The 9,151-nt window shown below is 43.0% G+C and overlaps 1 long non-coding RNA gene across 2 annotated transcripts; it reads left to right on the top strand.

The window, feature by feature from the left end:
• The first annotated feature begins 208 nt into the window (after positions 1 to 208).
• Positions 209 to 8,380, top strand: LOC144990014 (uncharacterized). Of its 2 annotated transcripts, XR_013653938.1 has the most exons (4): positions 209 to 617; positions 733 to 795; positions 1,721 to 1,768; positions 6,929 to 8,380. It is a non-coding gene; the product is annotated as an uncharacterized LOC144990014 (long non-coding RNA). The 2 variants fall into 2 exon arrangements; XR_013653937.1 differs by having other exon boundaries at positions 209 to 1,768.
• Positions 8,381 to 9,151: the final 771 nt, after the last annotated feature.

The raw sequence follows: 9,151 nt of genomic DNA, 5'->3' as shown, positions 1-9,151 counted from the left end.
GAAAATAATATTTACTTAATTTACCTTTTTCTATTTCATCACGATTATGACATTTTAAGTCAACTCACATGCCTCACCTGACCACACATCACTGGTGCGTAGTAATTATTATTTGTTCATTTGTTCATTGTTCATTTGTGACGGGGCCGCCGGGGGATTTTGTGTTGGGGGGGGGGGGGGGGTAAACCCGCCACCGCAACTCCTGCTGCTTCTCAAAAGTCCCACACTGTCACAGCTCAATTCCAAACAGTGCCTGTGACGCGGCAGTAACACTGCAGCAATATGGTAGTAACAGCACTAACAGGGCTGGTTAAAAAAACTCTACAAGTCACTGAGAGCAGCAGTAACTTATAGGCGTGCGCCTCTGCCCGATACGTGCCTTCTGTGCACTGAAACCATGGACGTCTTCCTCCTCAGCGTCAGATACTCTTCATCACACTCTCAGTCCCTCCTTCGTTGTAGCTGTCAGTGTCACTCTCATCCTGAGGCAAATTCACTCCTGAGCTTGCGCTGTCCTCTCCGTCGTGCAGCAGACCGTTGTTGATGGAGGATTTTTTTCACACTGCTTTTAACGATTGCTTTAAACTTGAATGCTGCGTCCAGTGATGTGCGGTCAGGTGAGGAAAGTGTCATAATCGTGATAAAATAGAAAAAAGTAAATTAAGTAAATATTATTTCCCACTGATCTGTGCTAAATATACATTTTTAGTCAACTCAGCTTGTTTTCCACAGTTTCGGAGGTTAAAATCACTGAATTTGAGTGTTGTGAGATCACAAATGGAGCAGAAACTCCAGGTGAGGCTCTGAAGCGCTGTGCCTGCCTGACTGCAGGCCTCAATGTTAACAGATACATACGCTGAAAACACTGCTATAGGCCTGCAGAAAAGTTTTTTTTTGTAGAGAAGGATCAGCGCATGGACCCAACAAGTGAGGCCAAACATGTTTTTTTTTAATCACATGGGAGTAAGTGGAAAAAAAATGTAAGTAAGAAAATGTAAGTAAAATCATTTCTTTTATTTTTACAATCATTTTCACAGACAACATTTGATAACTGATTAAAGCACCAGAATTTGAAGTTGGAAAAATACCAGAAATAGTTACTGAGGGTCAAATGTGTGCTGAACACATCTGTATACTTTCATTTGTTTACAGCACATATGAATAATTTATACACTAGTAGAGTGTTCTATCCATCTCTAAAAGACATATTTTCTGGAGGACAAATATGTTCTTGTGTGTATTTTATAAGCTGATAGCTGCTGTTGGATGAATGCTGAAATATTTAGTTCTTTCATTGTAAATCTGACTCCAGAGGAGTCTGTGCCTCACCAGCCATCAACCTCACATGTCACTGGCTGCGTCATATGCATTTCTTCTTGCATTTTCCATGATGAGGGTCTGTTTGTGCTATTCAGTCACAAAGCAAGAATTTATATTAAACTTGCATCTTCCTCAGCACATATACAGTATTGCCCCCGAGTCTTTCATTTTTTATCTTTTTGACTTGTCCTGTCCAACAGCGGAGCAGACAGAGAGGAGCTAAAGGTCTCTTGTGTTGGACATATAGACATATATAACTGTTACAACAGGGGGTTCTGGATCTTCTGACACACAAGATGTGTGTTTTTGTATAAACCTCTCTTGTAATTTACCGTAGGCTAAACTCTATTTATATTGATTACATTTGTATCCTTTCTTTTCTTTTTCTTTTGTTAGACAGGATGGAAAAGAAGAAGAGGAAAGAAGGGAGGGATGTTGGAGACGGGGGGTAAGGGCACAGAACAAAGGGGGGAAAGGGGAGTTAAGGAACGCTGGAGGATGATTACAGAAGTTGTGTGTGGGGGGGGGGGGGGGGGGGGGGGTAGACTTTACTATCAGACACTCTCTGAGACAGCTGGAGTTCATTGACCAGTTTAGGAATTAACCAGTTAACAGCTGCCACCCAGCTGTGCAGAGAAATTTGGGCTTTCTCAGCACAGCTGGGGGCTGTAAAGCTCTAAGCAGAATGGAGGTGGGTTCTAAATGTTAAACAACTTCATGCGGCTCCACACATTACTGCAGAGCAGCTGAAGAGATTTTTTGGAGTTTACTTGGTCTTCCTTGCGGTTTACCCATAGGGGGTAAATGGGTGAGCCCTCTGCTTTTCAAGAGACAATGGCCTTTTAGAAACACACCAGGGGGAAAGAGGGAGACTGGGGAAAGCTTCACACTGAGCTTGATCCTATACAGACTGGATGCTGCTGTAATGTTTAAATCCAGAGGTTTCTGGTGATAGGTAAAATACTTTGGGTTGGTGACAGTGTACTAAGACTCCAGATTGTTGAGCACCACGCCGTCCTCCCAGAGAGCAACCTCAAAGCCTCCCCCCACCACACACAAAGATGGAATTCTCTTTGTTTTTGAATAAAATATGGAACCATCTGGGGGTAGAGTCAGGGCAATTTTAGGAGGATGACAAAAGGGAGGGGTTTGTGAGAGCAGAACAGACAGGAACAGCTCAGTGTTCAATACGCTTGAAAACTAAAGGTTGGCAGAAGATTGCTCCTGGTTCTCCTCAGTTTTCACCTCTTCTCCTCTCTATAATCATTGATTGCTGTGTGAATATCATCCATTCACGCCTTTTTCTAAACCCACTTATTTGCCGTCATGCAGTTGCTGGAGCCTATGTTGGACAAGGATGAAGTACACCTAGGACGGTGCATGCATACCACCAACACATGCAATTCATTTCTAAATGTTTCCTATGTGACTAGTGGACGTGTGAGGGATGGGTGGTTTAGGTGTCATCCAGCTCTCAGAGTCTGTGTCATGACATGGACTGGATCTGAAAAGAGAAGGTTCAAGGCTGCCCTCTTCAGATAGACACAGTGAAAAACATTTCATTTTGCCCCTCACTGGTATTGAGTGAAAGACACGTCAGACAGAAAATCAACATTGTCTTAAAAAAAGGACTTGACGTCTGTTAGAGTTCTTTGTCATTCTTCTCCATGCTGAAATGACTTAGTGTTATTATGTGTGTTCCTGGTAAAAGGATGAACACAAAACTAAATGCGGTGTGTTGCTGCACTTGTAACAGTAAAACTGTATTTCAGGCATTTTAATTTATGAAGTATGGAAACAAATAACTTCTATCAAACTTCTTTGGTCCAAGCATCATCTTTCACCGATCTTCTCACCTGGCGTGTAGGTGACACAGGTTCTCCTTAAAAGGTGAGATGGAAGAGTCCTCCCTTTTATACATTTTCTTTTTTGAGCTGAGAAAAATGGAATTAGGTTGAAAGCAAAGGCAAAGGATGTTTCTAAGCTCAGAGACGTCATCATCTGCTCAGAAGTATCCCACTTTCAGGCTCTTATCGCTTTAACAGGCTGTTTCTCTTAGATCAAAGTTATACATTTGAGGAGTCAAGTCACATGACTTCGCCGGGTCACAGTCACAATGCTTTGATAGCAGCTTGCCTTCATACCCTGTGATGCTTACAATTTTGTCTTTGAGGGGGTTGGTGTGGGGGGAGGACTGATGGCACAATGGCTGGTGATGGATGATGATCAGTCTAACAACCAGAAAAAAAGGAAAATAGGAATTGATTGTGTTAAAGGAGCAGGATTTTCCTAAGGAATGCTTGAGCCTCACCCTGTGGGCTCAAAGGACCGGTGCTGGTAGCAGGGGATTCATAGGATTAACAGGTCAAGAGTGTCAGTTACAGTCTCTCAGACCTTATGCCTTTTTAAAAACACAAGTGTCCACCCTGTTCCCCTTAAAATAAGTCTGCAAACACAATCATTGACGAAATGTTTTTATCTACATTAACTTAAAATTAATTAAACACTGTTTAGCGCTGTGGTGGTCAAACCCATGGGTGTCAGTGAATTAGACCGACAACAATTGATTTAGCTGGCACCACTTCTGCAAAAGATTACCTGTTGTACTTCTGGCGCTTTGCTCCTGAACATAATTAAGTGATCTTATTAAAACAGACAAACACAGGAGTTAGCATGAATTTAACAAAACATCTGTTTTACCAAGTACTCAGCTTTGAGTGAACTAAGGTCCGCTAACACTAATGGCGTGACTTCAGATGAAAGCATGAAACCAGAACCACTTCTGGTGTTGACTCCAGGGTCACATGTATGGAGAATGTGTGCATTTTTTGGGTTATTAGTAAATCACTATTTTTTTTCTTTCCAATCAGTTCCAGTCACAGGTTATCAGATAAATAAATATTTTTGGTTTATTCCTTGTATTTTGACACTGTGCAGTCTATCAGAGCTTCATTCGTCACTCTGTAATCTTTCCATCCAACATTGTGGCATGCCAGGGATCACCCCCCACCCCCCCACCCCCCTAGTCTTCATCTATAAAGCCCCTGAAGGCAGGCAAAGAACCAGATTTATGACAGATTATCGTCAAATATGTTCCAAACTCAATTTGACACGTGTGCTGTTTCTGCAGACAGTTCCAATAAAGCTCACGACACAGACGGGACATGTTTGTAATCATCAACAGCAGCTCCTCTGTGCATGGCTCTCAATTTATTAAGCCACATTTCAAAGCTCCACATGGTCTCATGGAAGGCTTCCATCACCCTGAGGTCTAACGGCTCACACGAGAACAGATGTGGCAGAAAAATATGGGCAACACACAGTAGCTGCAGAATGGAGGCTCTGCTGGAAGCTTGAGGGGCACAGAGAAAGCTCTCCAAGCAGACGTGGGACGGTGAAGCTGCTGGGCTTCATGTCACAGAGCAGGTGTGCTGTGGTGGGAATCAGTCGGAGCATTCCTTACTCTACATCGGAAAAGCCTTCTTTGACTGAATGAGTTTACTGAAAACACATGTAGGTGTTCCAGGCTTTATTTTCAAATTACATTAAGCTTTTTTTTTTTACTGTGCCTTGTTTCATCTGCTGAGCGGAGTTCCTGCAGGGCTGCTTTCATCTGCAGGACACTTGAGCATGGAAAGTTGTTCTTTTCTGTGCATGGCGCTTCCAAACGTTGCTTCAGGCTTTTGTCAGGAAGTTCTTTTCAGCGTTTGAAAGCTCTCTGATACAAAACCTGCTCTTTGCTTTTGTTCTGCACTTGAAAGAAGCTCAAATTGCAAAGAACCTCAAATCATTTTCTTCCTGCCATTTGTCGGGATTCTTTTATTTTTTAAAAATGCATGAAAAAGCTTAAAGGCCTCGTGTCAGCTCCCAGTGGAGCATTTTCACCACTTTGTCTGTCTATAGAATGGAACTAAATTTTCACATTCATCACTTTCCAGTTTGTTCTTTCAGGGATTAAGGCAGAGGAAGCTCCCACTCCTGTTTTTTTTCCTCCAGAAGAAGGATTCCCTGTCCCCCCACCCCCCGGCCTGCTGTTGTACTGCGATGCATTGCACTCAGTGCCTTGCAGGTCAGTCTCATGGCTTCTCCATTTCTTTCAACCCTTCACCAAACTGCTGTTGGAACAAGCTGCCTCATGGTAGAGCTGCTAGCTACACTGCAGGCAGCTGGCTTGTGTCTCAGCTGATGATGGTCAGCCAGAAAGATGCCCCGTCTTTGTTCCCTCTGCTGATGTAATATCTCCTCTTTGAAACAATGTCTGCAGCCATTCTGTGTAAAGCGTCTCCCTCTCCGATGAGCAAAAAAGAACCAACCAAAGGCAAACACAGAATATTTAGGAAGTGAAAATGTATTCCTGTATTTAACTGTATTTCCAGATGGTGTTTGACCGAATTCATAGTCTGTTTTCTGCACGAGCAGTGCCATAGATGGGTGTGTTTTACAGGATGTGATGCTGGACTGTTATCCACCTGGGCTCTTGGCTCAAACCCCCTTGAAGGCTGCTTTGTGACTGGCTGCTGACTGTGACCCGCTTTAAGTATCCAGACCACACCAGGAACAATACATGAACTGACTCTGGAAGAGTTTTTCTCCCACTCAGGGAATCTCCAGGCACACAGCTGTGACAACAGCAGGGCTCAAGCACAGGGTTTAGCCAAAGGTAAACGGGACAAACGAGCTGCAGCCGAGAGGTTGACAAAACACCCATCTCTCATCCGGTGTTTCTTTAAATGTTTCATCCTCTTTAAAATCACTTTCCCTGTTGTGAGATAAGCATCAGCTGGGTGTGATTTATCACACTGAAGCTCGTAAATGACCAAAAACTCCACTGCAGCTCGTGGTGCTGGATCCTCCTGTAGTCCTGCAGGACACAGAGGTGGTGAGCCTCTCATCAATCACACACTAAAAAAAGAAATGCTCCTTATTTCACTTCTCAGAGTTCACAATATGCCTCCATTTTACTTGAAATATTTTTTGGAAATTTCTTCAGCCACCAAATGTTCATGGTTACTGCTCAGGTTGGAACTTTACAAGTTTCTCAGATTTCTTAGTTCCCCAAAATTAACAGAAATTGGCAGGTGTGTCTTAAAGACGGTAAGAGAGTAGAGTTGATCTGTTTTGATCGTTTAATGCATGTTGAGTTTTGATAAGCTTTGAGTAACACTTTGATCTATTTTCAAAGTGTTCGCAGTGGTCTTTTATGCGGTTTTTAGCCAAATTCAAAAAATCGGTGTCGTTTTCTAGGACATAGTTTCTGCAGAGCGGCATGAGTTCATTTGGAATGCACCTCTAACTTGTGGACCCCTCTTCCCGTTCCCATTGCTAAGAACTTGGAACAGGGATCTTACAGCCCACTCGTTGTATTTTCTGTCACAAATACGCTCTTTCTCAAACAGCATTTGTCATCTGCTCTTGATTCACGATGATTTGAATAAAGGAAGACGATCAAGATTAAGATGAGCTTTTTGAATAGGGCCATAATGTGTGCCACTTTGAATACTCCTTCACAGTAATTCATGGTTTCATGGTATTGTTTTCTCCTTGATTTGTTTGACTTCTTTCAGTTGACAATTGCAAACTGACCTCTGTTTGCTGATTCTTGTTCCAGGACTCACACAGCTCATCTCCAGGGGGACAGGAAGGTGGTTCATAAAGTGCCTCTTCATCTGTCAATAAAGAACGCTTCTGTCTTTGCAACATGGGATGTGGCCTGATAGAAGACAGAGTGCTGTGCTAGCTGTCCTTAGGATCAGCTCTACGTGTTTTTGAATCCTTGGTGGAAGTGAGATTCTGCGTGGAGCCAAATCTTTTGTTCTGTTTTCTTCAAAAGGATTGGGATCCTCCTCACCCGCATCACGTGACAGCATGGAGCTGATTGAGACCAGGTGCTGCTTTGCTGCATCAGGCACACATTAGTCTGTCAATGATTTATGGAAACATTTCCACTCTGCAGGAGGACACAAACCCAGGGAATCCTTCTGGACCCTGAAGAACTGGAGAAGGTGATGGAGCCTCTCTGGTTCCGCCTCTCAAGCTGGGTTTCCCCTTAAAACAAAGAAAGTGGCCATTTTTTCTGGACCTGGCTGCCTCCACTGTAATGAATCGTTCAGGATTTGTTCTCCTGGCTCTCCAGCTGTGAAAATATTTAGCCTGTCAAACATCTGTTGGAGGAATGTGGGGAGGGAGCAAGGGTCCACTTCCTGTTAGAAAAGCAGCATAGCGGTGCCACCCCCTCCCCTCACAAACACTCCCCACTCCTCCTAACGTCAGAAGGAGGTCCTGCATCTCCTTGCTGCTCTTCAGAAAAAAAAACCCAGAGAAATGCATCTCATCAGTGAGTCAAAAGTAACCGAATAAAACCGTTTCCGTCATACCTGACGTCATGTTCCAGACAGATGACACCACTGCCCCCCACCCCCTACCCCCCTGTGTGCTCAGGATTTTATTTGCAGATAAGAAATCTGCAGGGAAACAGTTCAGCAATTCAATGAATAAACTGACAACGAAAATGTTATATAGTGCTTTTTCAAAAAATATCTACTTACAACAAATCTCTTAAGCTGAAATAATATTCTGATTCTTAAAAGATCAGCCTGCAGTGTTTTGAGCTAAAACTAGGAACTTTAAGATTTTATTTTACAACCATATTCTAACCAGCTTCCTGTTAACAGAGCTCTCCTGTTGTGTGTTTAAATCTGTTTTGCATCCTACACCTGTAGCAAAGGATGCAAAACAGATTTATTTTTGCATATCTTTGCATTACTTAAATCCAAATGCTTCTGAAAAGGTTACCTGCAGTAATTCAGCAGACATTTTTCATACATGCCATGACCTCTGGATACAGCAGGTTAAGAATATACATGGATGGATATTTATACATTACTGATTATTAACTCAAGAAGAAATAGTTCAAACATGCCAACGGACTACGTTTGATACAATTCTTTTTTATTTATATAGCCAAATATTACAACAATAGTTGTCTAAATGGACTTCATACCAGTAATTGTATAAGAACATGAAATCAGTCATAAAATAAAATGAACGGCAGGCAACTTGAGCTGTGTGTTTACCTGGTTACTCCTCCCTGCTGGCGGTTCAGTCTAATTAACTCACCTGTTCGGTCCTACTTAAGTCCAGGTGCGGTCCAATCCTCTTCTTCCATTTCCGCGAGCTCTGCGTTCATCACCCCACCCTCCTCCCTGGCTTCCACCTGTGAGCTCCATTAGGGGTAGTTTAATACCCAAAGCTTTCTATGGAGATCTTTGTTTTATGTGTCTGAACGGAGCCTTATGCCAAACTAAAAGAAATATGGAACAAATCTTCCTTACTGCATGAGTTGTCTGACTAAAATAGGTATTTGCTAAACTAGACTAAACAGACTAAACTAAAATCTTTTGGGTACAAAATTTAATGTTTGTCAAAGTTTAAAAAGAGAGGTTTATGTCTTTTCTGTGAGTGCAGGGCAGCAGAGTTTATCACTCACGCAGAGGTTATCCTCCTTGAGCCCCCGGCCTCATCACTGACCTGTTAATCTTTCGTTGCGTGACCCATGAGGTCAGGAAACAGATGGAAGGGCCCGTGTTATCACCTTGCTGTTGTGTGACTGGACAGTGCTGGACTCTGATTACTGACCACAGCTGCACAAGGTTCCCATTATAATGTGGGGATCTTCCTGCCCACTGCTGAGCTGTTAGAGCTGCAGAAGCTGCCACAAACAGCACCTCTGTGGAAAGACATGGTCCAAGGAGAAGACTGTAGGGTTGGGGTTGCCCTCCCTGTCATTTATCCTGGAGGAGAACCACGGGAGGCTAAAAATCCAAGTATTCTG

The sequence above is a fragment of the Oryzias latipes genome, chromosome 24, assembly GCF_053564925.1.
Source record: "Oryzias latipes strain Hd-rR chromosome 24, Olatipes_Hd-rR_3.1".
Lineage (NCBI taxonomy): Eukaryota > Metazoa > Chordata > Actinopteri > Beloniformes > Adrianichthyidae > Oryzias > Oryzias latipes.
The sequence above is the reverse complement of the archived record's forward strand: the minus strand, read 5'-3'. Positions and strand labels throughout refer to the sequence as shown.